Below are 19,641 nucleotides of genomic sequence, written 5' to 3' on the forward strand. Positions count from 1 at the left end.
CCTTCCCTTTCTTTTAATTCTTACATTTCTGAGACTGGAAATGAGCACAATCAACTGCAGTGATAGAAAGAAGTGACATTTTCATAACTTCCAAAGTTAGAAGAAAAAGTGATACAAACAATACTAGTAAAACTGTGAATTGTGTATTATTGAGAAACTAGAGATGCTGCTGAAGGTTGCACCCTCTTGGCTGAGAGAAAACAAGGAAATAGACTTTTCTCCTACAAGAAAGTCACTGTATGTACAAGAAAGTTTACAGAGGCACTAAAATAGCGTTCTTCAGTATGGTGCTGTAGGTTGCTATCATCTACCAACACTTTCTTGGTTCCCACCAAGTGTTTTTTAGAAAATGGGTGAAAGCCAGATGGAGCTGCTGCCCAGAAGGGTTTCTGATTGGCCATTGGAGATCTGATTGGCTGTTTAGATATTTAAGTTAATTCAGCAGCACTACAGCACAATTATCTTTAATGGTTGATGGTAAACTTTATAAAATGTTGAAGAGTTCATATTAGTTATGGATAATACAATTCCTGAACATTTTGTCATTGGCTCTGCCTCTTGTGGCAGCCATTTTATGGTTCCACCTCTTGTGGCAACAATTTGGTGCTTGTCCCACCTTCTGTGGCAACCATTTGGTGGGTGGCTTTATCTCCTGTGGCTGCTATATTGTTGTTGCACCCATAATGTTATGTCAGAATTCCAAACGTAAGGTAAAGGTAAAGGTATCCCCTGTGCAAGCACCGAGTCATGTCTGACCCTTGGGGTGACGCCCTCTAGCGTTTTCATGGCAGACTCAATACGGGGTGGTTTGCCAGTGCCTTCCCCAGTCATTACCGTTTACCCCCCAGCAAGCTGGGTACTCATTTTACCGACCTCGGAAGGATGGAAGGCTGAGTCAACCTTGAGCCGGCTGCTGGGATTGAACTCCCAACCTCATGGGCAGACAGCTTCAGACAGCATATCGCTGCCTTACCACTCTGCGCCACAAGAGGCTCTAATTCCAAACGTATCCATAGGCTAAAAAAGTTTGAGGACCCATGGTCTGGGGGCATCATCTGGTGCAGTAAAGACTTTAGGAAGCTGCAGTGCTTACCTCACACTGATGGTGACCATTATAAGCAGCTGAAGTTTATACTCTTACTTTAAAAGGATAGTAGAAGAAAGTCCAGGTCATGTTTTAATTTTTTTTGTCATGGCGCTTTATCATTAAGCTCATGGATGGGAGACTAAACAATACCCTTTCTCCTGGCTCCACATTCTACCATTCTGGCAACTCCTGATGGATTCTCAGAGGGCAAAGAGAAGAAACTAGCTAATAGCAAAAACATTTAAGTCACATTTAGAGAGAGAGAGAGAGAGAGAGAGAGAGAGAGAGAGAGAGAGAGAGAGAGAGAGAGAGAGAGAGAGAGAGAGAGAGAGAGAGAGAGATTAGCATGTGTTCAAAAATAACTTTGTATGGCTATTTCTCCATGTCATTAATTTTTTGCCAAGTTTAGCTGCCCCAGTTCATGTATACCAACCTGAATTCCCTGGTGGAATGGCAGTCTAATAGATTGGCAGGCATAATTATATGCATTGCACTCATTTAATAGAATTATATATTGAAGCTGCTGTGTTCCTTTAGAAAAAAAACTCTTTGGTCACTGAGATTATTTCTATTTCTCAGGAAAGGTGATACATCTTTTCAACAAAAGATGATGTCTGGAAGTTGGTAGTCCAAAAGAACATTTAAGCGTAGTGTTGGTTGTTCTCTGCATGGTAGGATTATGTTATCTATTATTTATAGAATAGGGAAGAGCAAGCACAAGTTGTTGAACTTTGAACCAGCATGAACAATAGCTTGCTTCCTATATGTGGCAAACAAGAGGATGTAATCTATTGTTCTTGCTAGATAGATTGTTTTGCCAAATATTCTTTTAGGACACTTCTATTCTAAGATCCATTTAGTTGAGTTCTAAACCAACTTATCAGTCATCTTCTGTCATTTGTGATACAAGACAGAGAAATCGGTTTAACGAGTTCTGTACTTTTGATCAGAAATAGATACTTACTGCTAAAAAATTGTACCATCACTCTTAACTAATGCTTGCTAGTTATAAATTGAAATGAGACAGATTGATTCTATCCTGTTTTATAGATGTTATTTTGAAAACTATTTAAAGTTTTCTGTATATAGAGAGAAATACTTGTCTTTCTAAGACCAATTATGCATGGGGCAGAAACCGTGGGATTGCAGCAGCAGGGCAGCCCTGATGATGCATGACGCTGCCGTCATCCCAGCCCTGGCCTGGCACAGCACCCCTGGAAAACCCATGGCAAGGGAACGCGGAATTTTCCGTGTTACCAATTTTGCCACAGCAGCCAGCGGAGGCCCAGCTGGGGCAGGCTTGTGCATAAGGGAAAAGCCAGGCCTTTGAGGCCTGGCTCCTCCCTCACCCTTATGGTGTCCACACAGGGACACAAAATGCCCTGTTCGGCTTTGCAGTGTTGCAAAGCTGAACAGGGCATGTCTACAACCCCATGATGGTAGGATAGTACCATGCCGTGATCCCCATGCCCCCCACCCCCACCCCTATGAGGTACAGCAGACTTTTCCGTCTCCAGAGTTATGCATGCACACACAAAACTCCAGAACGGTCTGTGTGCGCTGGGGGATTTCATCCCCTGTGCGTACTCAGGAAGTGATGGGGCAGGAACTGGGGGAGGCCTGGCACAGCCACTGTTGTGCATAATTGGCCCAAGAGACAAATAACAAGAAAGTTTAATTCTGAGTATAAGGTTTCAGGAAATCTGAACAAATAAAAAACAAAAGTAAACTCATCTACACAGTAACTTTTTTAAAAATTAGGGGAATGTTTGGTGATATATTATTTCAGCATATAGTAGGTGGTCAGTTACCTATCCAGTAACAGTAAGTGACCAATATTTCAATTGTGTTCAGATTTTGCCCAAATGCAAAGCAAGTGGATCATTTTAGGTAGACATTATAACTTTTTCATCATTTTACTCATTTAGCAATTCAGTTCAGTCGTTTAGCAAAGCAATTAAATCTCTAGTTCTTTATTTTTCATTCTATTAACAGTATTTAAGTCCTGTGTACTTTCTAGTATGTCAAGAAGAAACTTTTACTGGGAAGCTCATTTGAATAAAAGGCTTAACAAGATTTTACTCTTAGTAAGAACTATTGCTTTTGAACTTTTAAAGGCCTGGGAAGAATAAAATGAGTGCAGTTTTCTTATGGTGTTTGACCCAGAGAATTGCTCAATTCTTATATAAAAAATGCTACTGAGCTTGAGACCTTGCAGCCCTGGAAGATTTAATGTCAGTTATACAAGGAAATATAAATTCCAATTTTCTTCTCTGTGTAGCTGAGGTTATGAAATTTGTTTTCCATGTCGTTTCCACATGCAATTGCATTGCTTTCTGGAGTGAAGATCATTTTAAAGACTGAGTCATTCTTGTAAACAGGCAAGTGTAAAATTGTTGAAAAGAGAAACTAGAACTTATAAATAGCAAAGCAATTCAATCTAGTTCTTTATTTTTCATTCTATTAACATTATTTAAGTCCTGTGTACTTTCTAGTAGGAGAGTTAAGCATGTGCTTAGTTCTCTCCGTCAAAGTTATTTAAAATGTTCACGATGACCCTAAGCTTGGGATTCAGTGTTATGCTTTTGGGAAATCTGTATCCTTGACAAGTAAGCAATAGTGCAATGCTAAGCAGAGCTACACCCCTTTAAGTCCTTTGATTTCAATGGATTGTATAATTTAAACACTGACAGGACTATACCTTATGGAAATAATTTTACATGTGCTTGGCTATATTTATAAAATGGAACTTCACTTCAGTGTATTGATTCTGTTTGCCAAACATGCTGCAGTGATTGTTACATTAGTACTATAATCCAGAAACACCGTGGCTAAACGATTAAACCCATGTTTTATTTTTATTTATTTTAAAGCTCCTCTCAGGGCGGCTTGCATCTTTTTGAGAATTTAAAAAAACCCATCCAATAATCGTTTAAAGGTAAAGGTAAAGGTATCCCCTGTGCAAGCACCTGGTCATGTCTGACCCTTGGGGTGACGCCCTCCAGTGTTTTCATGGCAGACTCAATACGGGGTGGTTTGCCAGTGCCTTCCCCAGTCATTACCATTTTACCCCTCAGCAAGCTGGGTACTCATTTTACCGACCTCGGAAGGATGGAAGGCTGAGTCAACCATAAAATATTTTAAAAATCACCAGTTTAAAATTTGAAAAAAACACAGATAAAATAATTCTCTTTCAAATCATCATCCCCTGTCATGTCTGGGGACCATATAGGTGAGAATCCAGTGTCGACCAGGTGCAGGATGGCAGGGAGTAGGGGTCAGGCATTGCCTAATAGTTCTATAAAACTTAGTTTGGAAATTAGCTCTGGCTACTACTTAAAGAAATATATGACCTGTACTTATGGAATCTTTGGCCTTGTATTTTGTTAACAGCAGTTGCCCAAAACATCATGGCCAACCACTTTTGAAACGCTAAATTGTTGTATGATCATTGAGCATGATCTAGCAAAGACCCAGCTGTTAAAAGATAACAAAAAAACATCACTAAGCACATTGCTGAATATGTCTAAAGTAGCATACTGGATCCTGGCCATCACAATTGAATTTTCTGGTTTTATCTTAAAGGCTTTAATAATTTCTGTACTATTTACAGTAATATTATTGTAGTTTTGATCTATATTTAATTTACATTTCTAAATGTCATGTTGACAATGTAGCTCAATTAAAACACTATAACTACATATAGATTTGGTGCACTTTATGAGGAATCATGTCATTAAAAAAATCAGGATTTTTCATAAGTGACCTTTATTTCTTAAGCTGCGCTTAAAAGAAGGATTTGCATAATGTTATGCAGTAACTTGAGATGTCTTCGCAATTGGGTGTCTGAAATAAACAATAACACAGCATTCTTCATTGTCAACCAATCGGGATTACAAAAAGGTTTTAAATGCTCAAACTGTAAAGTCTTAATTGTTACCTTGATTATAGCCTTTGAAGTGCAGCCTTCTGCCAGGTAAAACATTTGTTTTCCTTCGTGTTTTATTCATATATATATAATATATGATATATGATACTGCTTGACTAGTACCAATGGATGCCAAGAGATAGACTTAAGACAGTTATTAAATGTACATTAAATTATTTGTAATATACTATTAGATCAAAAGGTTTATTTACATAATCATTTACATAGGTCTTTAATGGTGTGTGCACGCGTGTATAGAAGTTACCACAAGTTGTAACAGAATTGAATTTAAAACAAAAATCTTCTGCATTTGATAACACAAACATCACAAATGGTTTTTAGTACATCATAAAGGGTCTAGGGAGTGGGAAAGTGTTTTTTTTTTTTAGAATGCTGCTAGGAAATTCTTTTATTCATAAATTATGTCAAATAGAACTTCTTTTTAAAGATTTGGTGATGTTTGGTAACTTATTCAGTGAAGAAGAATCTCTGCCTAAACCACAAAACTGAGCAATTTGATAAAAACTCGCCTCTATTTTATGACTTTTCCTGCATAAATTAAGTTGCAATACCTGTAAGTAACTTATGAAATGGCATCTGCTGCAAAGATGAAAAGTGAAGGCATTGCTATATTTGAGATTTGACAAATTTGTTGCCAGTTTCATATGTTTAATGGGAGACTTGTTTCTTTTGTGCAGCTCTGTAACATAAAATTGAACCTTTTGATTATTTACCGAGTTATTAAGATATTGCTAATTTAATGAATTAGACAGGGACTTCATTTAAACAGGAGCAATCAGGTTTAGGTATTCTGGACCATCTATGCAGAAGATCCAGTTAACTGCTTCTACTGCTCCTGCTTAACTACTGTTTACAGCTGATCCCATCTGAATGTTGTTCATAAATTACCCACAGCATAGCCTATTTTGTGAAGAAAGCAGAGTTTTGATTATTGTAAAATAAAGCATTTTTACTAATTTAGTGTGATCATGTCTGTGCCCCTATAATCATTTCTCTGTAAAATTATCCATTATCTAAATTGTGTACATGAAGATTACCTTCAGATTATATTTAGTCAATGTTATTTGTAGACCAAGTAAAATATAATATGTGTGACATTTAATTAAGCTTGTGTTTAGAAGAGCAAGTGTGATTGGGGTTTATAAATGATAATTGAGGACTCTATGGCAAAATGTATGTACAACTTTCAAGGTGAAGAAAAGAGTAGAAAGAGTGCATGTGAATGCCTATCAAAGAATCTGATAAAGTACTGGATGTGTTTGAAACGCAACACAAGAAAAATACTTGAAATGGGACAAAGCCATAATGCAGGACTCTGGAACAGCATTGTTTTGTTAAATAAATACATGTCAGAGAGAGAATTGTGAAAGAGTTTTGATAGAGAGTGTCGTTCTGTTCCATATGGATTACTGTGTATGCACAGAAGGGATTTTGAAAACTGTATAGGATACTACATGAGAATGGTTTTAAAGTTGTCTCATTTGGCTGAAAACCTACAAAACCTGCATGAAATTTGATCCTCATACTGTGAGTGTCACATGCCAAAGGGTTGTTAATCTTTCTGATTTTGCACTCTGTAGATGGCATCCCTCATAGAACTAGAAACCACACATAACACTGTATGGGTTGGATTAATGGCAGAGTAACCTTGGTTCCATTAATAAAAATCACAGATTAATGAGGCAATGTTCAACAACTAATATTTAAACTGTTGAAACAAGCACTCATCTTACACAAAGTCTTCAGGTTTTGCTGTTATATATGATATTATTTCCCCAGACAAAGATTAATATCTGGATATTATCAAAAATGTTATGGGTCAACACAATTTTTAATAGTTGAAGTTGCTGGAAAGTAAACTATAGTTGGTGGACCATTCATGTATGTTAGATTACCTGGTACATGCTAGTTGCTGTGATTCTTGTAAAGGACTCCGGACCTGGTGTATCTTCCTGAGCCAGGTTTCTTCTTTATGTTTTTATGTAGGATTCAGGAATGCATACCTTTAACAATGATTAGTTATCCCTTGAGTGTTAAGAATACTTCAGTATGTGGGAGACCATGCAGGACTGAATTTGGCTTACCATGACATCCTGTTCACAGCTCCTGAAACCTGAGCCTACTTAGTATTCCTTTTATTCTCACTTTTCTAAAAGGATGCTTTGGAAACAGTACACAGATTGAGTTGCCAAGGTACCTTCCAGTCTCTTCAAACAGTAAAGAAAAAGGGGAAAAAATGAGAACAGGAGATTTTCTTTTCTAGCCATTCTTAGTTTCTCCTGGATAGCCTCAGAGGAAGGAAGCATCATGCCTGACCCACTTAGTATCAAGAACATTGAGATGAAAGGTAGGAGAAGCAAGGGCACAGTGAGTAATTAAATCACAATAAAGTAATTTTGTGTGATTGTTTTATGGTGTTGGCTTAGAGTTTGACAATCTGTTACCTAACAGCACACACAAAAACAGGAGAAAAAAATTAGTAGGGTCAGAGTATCCAATTCTGGTCCATTGAGAAATACACAATGGAAAGTGTGTGTATGTGTGTGAGAAAGGAATTAACAAGAATACTACAAACAAAATTGATAGTTTTAGCACATAGCATATACCTTTACTTTGAGATGCACATGTTTTTGGGAAGCACATAGAATTGGCCAGGTTAACCCTAAACACAGTCAGAACTTTCTAAACTCTCTGTGTCAGTAATTTTATAAGGACATATTTCTGCTTTGGACTGCATTATAAATGTTTTGATGTGCACATGAAATACTAATGTAACAGGATATTCTTTGAATGTATGAGATCCCAGTGGCCGTTGTTAATAAAACCAGAGCTACATTACAAATATATTATTCAGTGAAGACAAGAGTAGAAGAGTACAAGTGGGAAACTTGAAAAAGGGTAAGGGACAACATGGAAAGACAGAAAGGAGAGTTCCAGTGACACAATAAATAATACATACAAATGTATCACATGAAAATGTTTCTCTCCTGTGATTTTTATCAGCTAGAAATTCAATGGCAATCAACATATAGGTAGAGTGGCATCTTGAGAGTGCTTGCATTTTACCTGAAATTCAACTGGAACACTTCTTTAAAAAGCTGAGCACCCCCGCCCCACACACACACACAAACCTGTCAAGTAATTTAAGATTCCAAATACCTGGGGCCATTTCCCACGGCGATCTTTGTTGCAAATTGTTTGCGGAATGAAAAATCGCCATTTAAAATAGTGGAATTCGTCGTTTTGCACACCTGGCTTTGTAGTGGAATCAGTTGCGTTTTTTAGCGTTTCCCACAGGCTTCCGGTCTCGGCAGAAATCGCTAGAAAGGAAGCGCTATTGCCAAGCTTGTCCCGCCCCTGGCCGTCAAGCAGCCAATGGGCAGCCGTTAGCATGCTCCCAAACAGCCCCTTTCCCTTTAAGAAAGCTTTTTTAAAAAAAAAAACAGACCCATAGCAACGAATCTACGTAGATTCCTTGCACTGGAGAGACCCATCCAGCTGCCTAATGTGATCTATCGTTTGATTGTATGATCGTTGGCACGCTGGCTCGAGTGATAAAAAAAAATCCCCCCCCCCCCTTCTCACGGGCTCGATTTTCGGCTGAATTTATGTGTAAAAAATAAAGGGACTTTATTTCAGCAAACGGGCTTTTATGTGGTTTGTGCTTAGTGACTAAAGGTGAAGGACTGAAGCCAGGGAAGCCTCTAAACAGAAAGAGGCTCGCCGGTGCGTTTATCCCCGCTCGCTCCGAGAAAAAAAAATGGCGATCGCTTCGCCGGAAGTTTGGAGGAGAGATCCAGGGGGAGGGACTTTGAAGAACCAGCTACAATGGTAACGCACAGGTCTTTAGCGCTACTGTTGCAGATTGGTTGCAGGAGTGTATCGCTATCCGGAGGGTGAATCCAGTTTTCTGGATTCCCCTGAAAGCGCCACAACGAAGCGCTTATTGCTGATCGGTTTCAGGATTGTTGCAGATTGTTGACGACGTCGTGCGTTATGGCAAATTAGTAGCGTTTTCAATCGGCAACCATTGTGCTATTTTTAAGCCGTGGGAAATGCCCCCTGGTGTTCCATGTTGAGAAGAGTTATACTGAATAAGAGTTTGACTGAACTGATATAAGGTGGCAAAATAGGAGACAGCCAATGTCATTATCCCATAATGATACTTCAAGTGGTCTCTAACCTATGTTTTGTTAGCTGGATCTTGAATTTTCCTTTTTCTTATACTGTAGTTATTATCTTGAAAATTCCAGAACACTGGAGTCAAGTGGCTTCTTAATTAGCTGGAAAGGATCTGTAGAAACTCCATATTTAATAGATTAGAGTTCCAGTCACATCGCTTGGATACTTCTTCAGAACCCTCAGGACACCATCAAGCTCCATTAGTCTCTAAGAATCACTGTGCTTATAATGGTTAAGAGTGGTTAGACTAGTATCTGGAAAATGCTGATTTGAATCCCCACCTTTACCTAAAAACGGTGAGTTCTGCCACTCTCAACTACATAATGTTGATAGACCAACTGTTCGACTTATTACATGACAATTTCATGTGTGTTTGTTCCTTGTTTGTTCCAATTTTTACAGCTGACTAGCTTTGCTGGCTTCCTATATTTCTATCTGCTCTCCACTCCACTCTTGCCAGATGTCATTTTTTTGTCTTCCTCTTCTTTCCCACTTCATTCAACTTGCAAATCAGCAAAACATTTCTAAACAAATTTCTGTTCTAGACTTCAGCAATATTGTCAACAATAGGGTTTTGCAATATGCCAGGAGAAATAAATCACATGTGTTACCTAGAATATTTGGCAAACTCGCCAAGGTGGAGAAAGTACAATTGGTCTCAGGAAAAAAAAAACACATATTATTTTGTGTTGTTCTCCTCAGACACTTACAAAGACAAAGGTGATCAAGGGGAGTGACGTCCCGCATCGGATTTTATTAGAAGGCAGATCACTCACAATGGAAGGACATTTGTGCCCCTTAACATTCAGACAGGAAATAGAATCATCAGAAAACACAAGGCACATTCATTATGTCCTGTAAAACAGAAACCTTTTCACAGTTATTACTTCTTTTATTAGGAGTGGAAGCACACAATTTTCAACTAATATTTCAATGGCATGACTGGTTGGTTTCTCATAATGATACTTTTTGTTTGTATTAGATTGACCTTTTTCAGGTCAACAGATAGTCAAAGACTGTGGTGACTGAAATACAAGATGATTAAAAGCAATGTGCTCAACAATGTTACAATGGAAGTCTTTCCTCTAGTTGAACATGCAAGTAGAACTCATTTACTGCCAACAAGTTCAAGAGAGGCTTTTCAGTGGGTTTAATAATTTCTATTTATAAACCCAGGCAGCATTATCTTTCACAGTCTGCTGTCACTGCTTTCTCAATGAAGCAGAATAAAGGACAGCTAAACAAACTGCATCTAGTCAGAAAAAAAAGTTACAGTTCTTTAAAAAAAAACTCAAAACCTAAGCCTAACATTCCAGATTGGATTGCTTTTTTAGTTCTATTCTTTACTATGTTGTTGTTGTTGTGTCCGACCTATCACGTCCGACCCATCGCGACCCCATGGACAATGATCCTCCAGGCCTTCCTGTCCTTTACCATTCCCTGGAGTCCATTTAAGCTCGCACCCACTGCTTCCATCCAGCCACCTCATTCTCTGTCATCTCCTTCTTCTTTTGCCCACAATCGCTCCCAGCATTAGGCTCTTCTCCTGGGAGTCCTTCCTTACTATACTATATAGCAACTATATTTTCACATGCCTCATTTTCCTGCTACTTTCCTGAGTGGGAATTTAGACATATGCTTCATTTTCGGCATCTATGAATACATCCATGAATAGGCAGTCTAGATTTTTGTGGAATAGGCCCTCTTTACATAATGACAGCAAGCTTGTATCTCCAAATGAGGGTGGATTATCAGCAAACTTTCATAAAGGGGGGTTGGGTGCGGCGGGAGATATGATTAGCCCAGAATAGCCCAAGGTGCCAAACCTTGAATGCCAAGCCGAATGTGTCAAGGTTAGTACTTGGATGGGAGACCAGCAAGGAAGACCTGAGTTGCCGTGTGAGGAAGGAGATGGCAAACCACCTTTGCTCACTGTTTGCCTTGAAAACCTCATGAGGGGTCATCATGGCCCATTATACACGGAGTGGAAGGTCCGCATTCAGGGTGGAATGGCGGTGGCTAAAATCACCAATTATGCATGCTGCAGGTGGCAACCAGACGCAGAGCCAACGTATGCCGCCGAAAAAGCCGCGTTAGCGAGATGCGGAAAAAAGTGGAGCTTCCCGGGACCAGGGTGCAACCAGACGCGGCTCTGGAGTAGCCGCGTGCATAATCAGATACTCTGGGTTTTGTCGCCGTTGCGTTCCGTCCCGTGCATAAGCGGTTTGCTTTGCTTCCTCCTCCTCTGCGTTCTCCATGCTGCTGTTTCAGCGGCCGTGCATAATAGGCCTATGAGTTGTTTGTAACTTTACAACACATTGTTGTTGTTGTTAATTTTCACAGTCAGGTATTTGATTTGTAGATTGTGTTCTGCAATTTGAGATCTATCCATTCTTGGAAATTGCAGATGTATCTTTGCAGAATTCTTTCTGTTTGAAGCAACACTATCTTCTGGCTGCTGAATTGGTATTATTTACTCAATGTCCTAAATGTCCAGGTGTTTCTTGAAAATTCTAGGGACTACTACAATGACTTCAATGACAACTGGCATGATGGCACTTTCTTCTTCTTAGAGATACTTTAACTGTAGTCATAGATACAGAGATAATTTGTGATCTCATGTTCTTTTCTGCTGTCTCCTGGAATAGTAATGTCAAGTATCCAAATCTCAACTTCCAATGTTTGGGTTGTGTTCCCATAAATTTCTGGCGGATGGTTAGCCATATTTTTTGTAAAGACTGCAGTGGAACAATTTGAATGCAGGCATTGACCATGTGGTTGACTGTTTCATTCTTTGTTTTGCAAAGCTGACATTTACTGTTATCACTAGGGGTGTGCAAAATGACTTAGCTGAGCAAAAAAAACAAACAAAAAAAAACGAATCAATGCTGATGCCCTCATTTGATTCAGGAGCTGAATCAGTTAACCTGAATCAATTTGGCTTTGGGTTTTCCAAATCAAAGGAAAACACTTCCCACTCTTGCTGTAAAGCTGGAACGGCTTTCCAACAATCCTTTTCACTTTCCTCCCTTTAGAATGGAGAAAGGGAAGCAAAATGAAGTGTTTAAATGCTGCTGGCGATTTAAACAACAGCTTGACTGGTCCACTGGTCACCAGTTAAGTTTGAATGGCCAGCAGCCATTTAAACTCTCCCTTTTGCTCACACTCCCTTTTGATCACAAGGGAGAGGAAGGAAAAGGGACTGCTGTCAGCTAAGGGGCTTTTCAGGGAGTGGTAATTAGAAACTCTCCCCTACACAGCCAAAGCCAATTCTAAAGAGAGAAGTCTCTCCCCAGGATCAACTGTTTGTCTGTGGAGGGAGGGCCGGTTCAAACGTTGCCCCCCCCCCCAGTCCATGCTTATCCTCAAGAAAAAGCCTCTCCCCAGGATTATTCGTTTGACAAGTTCGCAGCATGCCCCCTTCCTTTCCAAACCAATCCCTGAAAAGCCTCCCTCTGGGATTGGCTGCTTGTTGGGCTGTTCAGGGAATGCCGGTTCACAGCCCTCCTTTTACAGCTCAAACCAATATTTGTTTTATGGTGATCTTAATTTTAAGGCACAAGTCAGTCACTATCATCTAAAGTTTTGACCTGAATTGGATTATAAAGAGGACTATCTGTAAACTGACAAGCAAAACTTCTGAGATAGAAAAAAAAACTGGAATGGAGTGACATGTTGAGTGAGAAGTGGGGATAAGATTTGGAAATCAGAACAAGTTGAAAGTGGCATATCTAAACTGTTAATAAAATTCTGCTGTAGTATACATAATCTAAAGAAATGTGTGTGAGAGCTAGAAATGTGACAGTCCTAATGAATATACATGTGTAAGATGACACACATACTAAGCAGAATTATACAGGCTTCTGCATTGTATTATTTTGTGCCAATTTTGCCTCTCCATTTTTTGTCATCATTGGGTCATCTGGCTAGGCTCTTCAGATTGTATTCTCTTGGGTTGAGTCTGCATGGGGATTTTTATCTACCCCCAGTCCAAATAAATCCCCTCTGTCTACACTGAATTCAATTTCCGTTTTGATTTTGGGCACTTTAAATTTTCTCTCTGCAACCCAACTGATTCAGCCATGGTGACCCTACCTCCCCCTCGCAATATCCAGGAGGGGAGATAACTCGGTATAATTGATCAAGCCACTTTGAGGGGTCCCAGTATTATTCTGGCTAAATATCCTTCTTGCTGAGGTAGAGAAGCAGTCTGTTCCTGATTGGGTGGCACCAGTTCAAAGATTTTCTAGTTCCCGGTTGCAAGATTTTCCTCCCAAGATTTAGTTTTTAAAAGCTTAAAAGTGACTGTGCTCCAGAATCTCACACTTCTCTCAGCAGAGATTTGCCTCATTCTGTGAGATGCTCCTGCTGGCTCGGCTCAGTTCCACCCCCTCCGTCCACCCTCCTGCTCGCTCCTTTAGGATAGGAAAGAGATGATCAGTCTTATGCTCAAGTGCAGAAGGGTTTCTGTTTCAGTTTGGGGGGGGACAAAGCAGAAAGACTCAGGTTCAAATAGATCTGAATTCAGCAGGATCGACAATGGGGGAGGGGGGGAAGTAAGTGCAGAATCAGCCCAGGTTAGGCACTGTGACTTCTATTTGTCTCTGGGACATTTATTTAAATAATGGGGGGGATGTCTAAATAATGCATGTGAAATTTACGACAGCGACCGCGCGCCCGGCCGATGACCGTCCGCCCTCAGCTGCCGCCCAACCCTTCCCACACCGCCCAACCTTTCCCACTTGCTGTTCGTCGCTTCCCCCGCTGTCCCCGGACTTCCAGGCCACTGCCGCGCCGACGAACCCCTGCCTCCCGAAATGAGGCTGAAGACAGGGCATGACTCCAGCCCCGTGCCTGGGCCGCCGCCCCAAGCGACGCGGGGCCGCCCGCCTCTGAGGCGCCCGCCATCCTCCGTCCCTGCGCCTACCCCATGCTCCAGAGCTGCCGGCCCACACACAAGGTAGGACGCCTTTCTCACTCCCCCCCCCCCGCAGAACCCTTTGAGCTTGAGGGGGGAGAGCCCTTCTAGCACCCATTTTATTTCCAGATAAAATGGGCTTTTAATCTAGTTGTGCAATAATAGATCTGATGTATATCCAACACACTAGTGTAATCTAAACAACATTTAGGCAATGATTGTAGTAAAACATGTCTGCATTGACAGGAGAAATAATAGCAACCCCCCACTCCTGCTCTAAACCCTTCCTCTGTAAAATGTTGCATTCTCTCAAGAGTCAATTTCACCTCTGATGGCACTGGAAAAGCCATAAGTACTAACATCACTGGAAAAGCCATAAGTACTAACATAAGCTAAAGGTAATGATGGTAGAAAACCCATCAGAAGACATGGTTTATCAACCTCTTTAGAGGAATAAACTAGAAAGAAATGGACAATGATAGATATGATCTGTGATGCCAAGAAACCAAGAAGCAAAATGCCCCAAGCCAAGTTACTTTTTAATCATTGGCCAATGTCAGGCAAAGGTGGGGCTGGCATGTTATAACAAAGTAAAGGAGGAGGTTAACAGTGCACTCTTAAAACAGGCTTACACCCTTCTCTGTCAACTGAAGGGTGTAACTCTGTGTAGAATTACACTTCAAGACTGAAAAAAAATGTAATAGAGAAGGTTTTATTGGAAAACCAGTAAGAATCATGTACTTTTGCATCCAGTCACCTTTCACCTCAGTCTCAAGCTATGACTTGAGAATGACTCAGAAAAATGTCAGCTTTGTTGTTGAGTTTAGAACATGCTGGGAGGTGGGGGATGTGTGCTGATGAGAATGTCTCGGACTCAGGTAAGATGAAAGCAAGCTGTACATAAGAAGGTATGATAAGCCCATGGTATGATAATGAATGAAAGAGAAGTGTTTAACTGAGAATATGTTCAACTCGGCTGACATTTTAATGCTGACTTGGCAAAGAAACATTTATACTTATGTTTGTTTGAGGCTGGATAGTGATCGTACAGATAAGGTTGTCAGCCTCCAGGTGGGGGTCTAAAATTACAGCTCATCTCTTGACTACAGAGATCAGTTTCCCTGGAGAAAGTGGATACTTTGGAAGGTGGACCCTATGACATTGTACCCCACTGAGGTCCCTGTCCTCTCCAGGCTCCATCTGGACCTGGCAACTTTCCTGGTGGAATGAGTTCCGTGGAGAGCTATAGGCCCTGTTGGAACTGTCAGCTTTCTGCAGGGCCTGTAAGATTGAGCTCTTCCACCAGGAGTATAGGTCAGGCCATGGTGGGTCCCAGAGTCTTCATCGGTGGATCCCTTCCCTCGCTCCCAATGAGAAAGAGCTCTTAGCCCCCTGTAGTTGGACAGAGGGAGAGAGTGGGGGGTTAGAACTGTATAGCACCATCTTTTTAATGTCCATTGTTTAATGTTATTTTTAATGGGGGTATACTGTTTTGTTTTGTTTTGTTTTAAGAGCCTCTTGTGGCACAGAGTGGTAGGGCAGCAGTCCCAATCATCATTACATAAACAATGTTAAAGTCAGCACTGAATAAACGAAAAAAATCTGTGCATTAGAACTACTTATAGGTGGTGAAATGGAACTCGCAACATCTAGAGGTGTGTCTGTAGGGTGGTAAGGCAGCTGACATGCTGTCTGAAGCTCTGACCATGAGGCTGGGAATTCGATCTCAGCAGCCGGCTCAAGGTTGACTCAGCCTTCCATCCTTCTGAGGTTGGTAAAATGAGTACCCAGCTTGCTGGGGGGTAAACGGTAATGACTGGGGAAAGCACTGGCAAACCACCCCGTATTGAGTCTGCCATGAAAACGCTAGAGGGTGTCACCCCAAGGGTCAGGCATGACTCGGTGCTTGCACAGGGGATACCTTTACCTTTACTGGTTTTTTATGGGGTTATACTGGTTTGTCACTTGATATCTCACAAAGCAATGAAATGAACACAGGGAGGGAAACACACAGTTAAATGTGTTGTAATATTGTTGTTGTTGTTGTTAGGTGCAAAGTGTCCAACCCATCGCGACCCCATGGACAATGATCCTCCAGGCCTTCCTGTCCTCTACCATTCCCCAGAGTCCATTTAAGCTCGCACTGACTGCTTCAGTGACTCCATCCAGCCACTTCATTCTCTGTCATCCCCTTCTTCTTTTGCCCTCAATCGCTCCCAGCATTAGGCTCTTTTCTAGGGAGTTCTTCCTTCTCATGGGGTGGCCAAAGTATTTGAGTTTCATCTTCAGGATCTGGCCTTCTAAGGAGCAGTCAGGGTTGATCTCCTCTAGGACTGACCAGTTTGTTTGCCTTGTAGTCCAAGGTAGCACCAGAGTTCTCCAGCACCAGAGTTCAAAAGCCTCAATTCTTTGACGCTCGGCCTTCCTTATGGTCCAACTTTCACAGCCATACATTGCAACTGGGAAGACGACAGCCTTGACTAGACGCACTTTCGTTGGTAGGGTGATGTCTCTGCTTTTTAGGATGCTGTCTAGATTTGCCATAGCTTTCCTCCCCATGAGCAAGTGTCTTTTAATTTCTTTGCTGCAGTCCCCATCTGCAGTGATCTTGGAGCCCAGGAAAATAAAATCTGTCACTACCTCAATTTCTTCCCCATTTATTTGCCAGGAATTAAGAAGGCCAGATGCCATGATCTTAATTTTCTTGATGTTGAATTTCAAGCCAACTCTTGCACTTTCTTCCTTCACCTGCATCAAAAGGCTCTTTAGTTCCTCTTCACTTTCTGCCATTAGAGTGGTATCATCTGCATATATGAGGTTGTTGATATTTCTCCCTGCAATCTTGATCCCAATTTGTGACTCATCTAACCCCGCCTTTCTCATGATGTGCTCCACATACAAGTTCAATAGGCAAGGCAACAGTATACAGCCTTGCCGAATTTCTTTCTCAATTTTGAACCAATCCGTGATTCCATGCCCGGTTCTCACTGTTGCTTCTTGACTTGCATATAGGTTTCACAGGAGACAGATAAGATGCTCTGGTATTCCCATCTCTTTAAGAACTTGCCACAATTTGTTGTGCTCCACACAATCAAAGGATTTAGCATAGTCAATGAAGCAGAAGTAGATGTTCTTCTGGAATTCCCTTGCTTTCTGCATGATCCAGGGTATGTTGGCAATTTGATCTCTAGTTCCTCTGCCTCTTCGAAATCCTGGCTGTACTTCTGGAAGTTCTCGGTCCACATATTGTTGGAGCCTAGCTTGTAGGATTTTGAGCATAACTTTACTAGCATGAGAAATGAGTGCAATGGTGCGGTAGTTTGAACATTCTTTGGCATTGCCCTTATTTGGGATTGGAATGTAAACCGACCTTTTCCAATCCTGTGGCCACTGTTGAGTTTTCCAAATTTGCTGGCATATTGAGTGTAGCACTTTTACTGCATCATCTTTTAAGATTTTGAATAGTTCAACTGGAATGCTGTCACCTCTACTAGCTTTATTGTTGTTCAGACGTCCCAATGCCCATTTGACTTCACATTCCAGGATGTCTGGCTCCAGATCAGTGACTACCCCCTTGTGGTTATCGGGGATGTTAAGCTCATGCTTGTATATTTCTTCTGTATAATTTTGCCATCTTTTAAAAATCTTTTCTGCTTCTGTCAGGTCCCTACCATTTTGGTCCTTTATCATACCAATCTTTGCATGAAATGTTCTCTTCATATCTCCAATTTTCTTGAAGAGATCTCTGGTCCTCCCTATTCTATTCTTTTCTTCTATTTGTTTGCATTTAAGATGGCATTCTTATCTCTTCTAACTATTCTCTGGAATTCAGCATTCAGTTGGGTGTATCTTTCTCCTTCTCCCTTGCTTTTCACTCCCCTTCTCTCCTCAGCTATTTGTAAAGCTTCTTCAGACAAGCCATTTTGCTTTCTTGCATTTCTTTTTCTTTAGTTTTATTGTATTCCAAAATTACAAGTCTGCCATAGTAGTTAAAGTGCCAAATTTGGACAAGGAAGAACTGGGTTAAAAGTCCTGCTAAGCCACATGAGGTTGGCTGGCTTTTATTTAAGACTACCTACCACACAAGACTGTTATATGAATATAGGGAAAAAAGATTGCATACTACCCCAAGTTCCTCAGAGGAAGGATGAGATGAAATATAAGAAACAAAAAATACGTTTCTGTATACTAAATTCTTTTTATTTATGTATTTATATTTTAATTTCCAGACTGTTCCTCCTTGTAAATGAGCTTGGGTTAGTTGGCAACATTAAAACCAATTTTCATTAAAACCAACTTGAAAGCATAATATAACATTATAAAATTTAGAATTTCACTGCTGCCACAGGCACCATTGTCTAGCTGGTCATTCTGTTTGCACTATGTTGAAATTTTTCCAAAAGGTGCAGGGGGAAGCCAGAGTAGGTGAAAGGACATGAAGTGCAGTATTATATTACGTTACATCTTTATGAGCTTTTTTGCATGTTTATGAAACCACTTCCATGTCTTTGAAAGGTGACAGTAACAGTAGAGAACAGCATGGAATGCAGAGGTTCTAGAATCATTGCAAGTGGGATAGCTTTTAATGGAAATCCTATCCTCAATTTTTGCTAAGCTGAGACTGTGGAAAAGGCCATATGGCTTACAAGAAAACAGGTGTTTTGTATTGTAGAGGTTCAGGTATGTTGGCAAGGTTGATGGAGCCGTACCAATATTGTGATGAGGAAACAGTGAATGCTGAAAGTGAGTTGAGAAGATGCTTCTCATTAGATACATATATAACTTTAGAATCACAGTTGTCTCATTGCCAGATGTATGTACTGAATTGTATATCCATGAAGACAAAGTAATGGTCTGTGAAAAAATTGCAAGCTGTGACCTTGTGTGGACCTTTCGTCATCTATGACTTTCACAGGATATCTTTCAGAGTCCTTTAACGTTGCTATAATAATATGTCTGTGTTGGAAACCTGAAGCTGTATTTGTCACATGCTTTCAAGTAGGAAAATTATACCTCAGCTTTTACACGGTATCACATGCCTTCTTTCCTTTATCTGGATGTAACTGGCTGAGAGTAGTTCAGTTAGGTATTCTACCAGCATACTTTTCTTCCTTGTCTCTGTGTGTGTTTTTAATGGTCCATTAGTTATTCATTATAAGTAGTTCACAGAGTGTTTTGAGTCTGATAACAGGGAACTAACACAGTGGCATGTGATAGCTTCTGGGAGGGTGAATTAAACGGTACTGTAGATACTTTTAAATAGCACCGTGAAGTTTGTCATTCAAATCCAGTCATTTCTTTAGTTTGTGGACAACTCTCTTTATACTTTTGTGGGATACTCATTTCAAAACAAATGTCATTTTCAAATCAAACTTCTGGAAACACTGTTTTATCAAGCAAAGTTTTTAAAATCTCAATTAACATCAAAGCTACATGTCAAAACAGCGTAGTAACCCAAGAGATAAAATGATTGTTTCATGTTGTTACTTTCAACTTTTCATTATT

The 19,641-nt window shown here is 40.4% G+C and overlaps 1 protein-coding gene across 2 annotated transcripts in view; it reads left to right on the forward strand.

The window, feature by feature from the left end:
- SLC16A7 (solute carrier family 16 member 7) overlaps window positions 1–19,641 on the forward strand; it is a 122,628-nt gene that overhangs the window by 20,958 nt on the left and 82,029 nt on the right. The window contains exon 1 of one of the 2 annotated variants that reach the window (XM_077338661.1): window positions 5,014–5,063. The exons of the other annotated variant lie outside the window; for it this stretch is intronic. The gene's annotated coding sequence lies outside the window, so the exon portion shown is untranslated. Of the gene's footprint in view, window positions 1–5,013; window positions 5,064–19,641 lie in introns of those variants that run through there. 2 annotated transcript variants of the gene reach the window in all.

The sequence above is a fragment of the Paroedura picta genome, chromosome 5 (assembly GCF_049243985.1).
Source record: "Paroedura picta isolate Pp20150507F chromosome 5, Ppicta_v3.0, whole genome shotgun sequence".
In the NCBI taxonomy this organism is placed as follows: domain Eukaryota; kingdom Metazoa; phylum Chordata; class Lepidosauria; order Squamata; family Gekkonidae; genus Paroedura; species Paroedura picta.